Here is a 1084-nt window from a genome sequence, read left to right on the forward strand (position 1 = left end):
AACGTCAAAAACCTACGAAATACTGTGCATAACTTTTCGTACGATTTCATATGAACTGATAATGAGAATACACTGAGAGGATCATGGGGGCTCCTCTTCCCTCCATTAAAGACATTTCATCCCAGCGCTGCGTGTCCCGAGCCCGTGACATCATCAATGACCCCTCACCATATCCCTGAGTACCTAATGGGCCAAATGTTGGAAGACAGCTGGAGCATTAGTGAGGCCAAAAGGCATGACTAGATATTCATTCTGTCCTCTAGGGTTGTTATTAACTGTCTTCCACTCATCGCCCTCATGAATACGTACCAAATGGTATGCATTGCGGAGATCCAGCTTGTTAAAACTCTGGGCTCCCTCAATCTGGTCGCAGCAGAGTTGATAAGAGGAAGAGGAATGGAGTAACGGTTTTTAATCATGATTTTAATGTGACCTCTAGAATCTATGCAGGGTTTGAGAGAACCATCCTTCCTCTCCACAAAAAAGAAACCCGCACCAGCAGGAGAAGGGCAAAGGCGAATAATCCCCACCTTTAGATAATTAGAAATGTATTTCTGCATAACCTGTGATTTAGGGGCTGATAAGCAATATAACCTCCCCCTAGGGGGGGTACTACCTTTCAGTAAGTCAGTCCTACATTCATAAGGTCAATGCAGAGGCAGCGCTGTGGCCCTAAACCTGTTGAAGACCTCCTTGAGGTCATGATACTCAGCAGGAACTTTTGACAGATCTGGATGATATTATTCCTCCTAATTCTCTGCTGACAGTTCTGGTTGAGTAGAACATAGACAGGAACCAGGAAATGAGATAGCCCAACCCAAACCCTCCACTTTCTGCCAGTCAAGTTGTGGGTTATTTTTAAGTGACCAGGTTTACTACAAGCGGCCCCGTCCAGGAAACTGGAAGAAAAACATAACTGAAATCTGCCTCTTTTTAACACCAGATTTTAAACACTGAATATTTTTTAGACATTGAATTCCTTACACTAAATTTTTATCTGTGTTGGGAGCTGGAGAAATTCCACCTTTCTCCAGCAGAGTCCGCCGTGGATCCTCTGAGGGAGCCTCCTGCACAGCTGCAGCTC

This window comes from Cyprinodon variegatus, unplaced genomic scaffold (genome assembly GCF_000732505.1).
Source record: "Cyprinodon variegatus isolate N-32 unplaced genomic scaffold, C_variegatus-1.0 Scaffold1845, whole genome shotgun sequence".
Classification (NCBI taxonomy): Eukaryota; Metazoa; Chordata; class Actinopteri; order Cyprinodontiformes; family Cyprinodontidae; genus Cyprinodon; species Cyprinodon variegatus.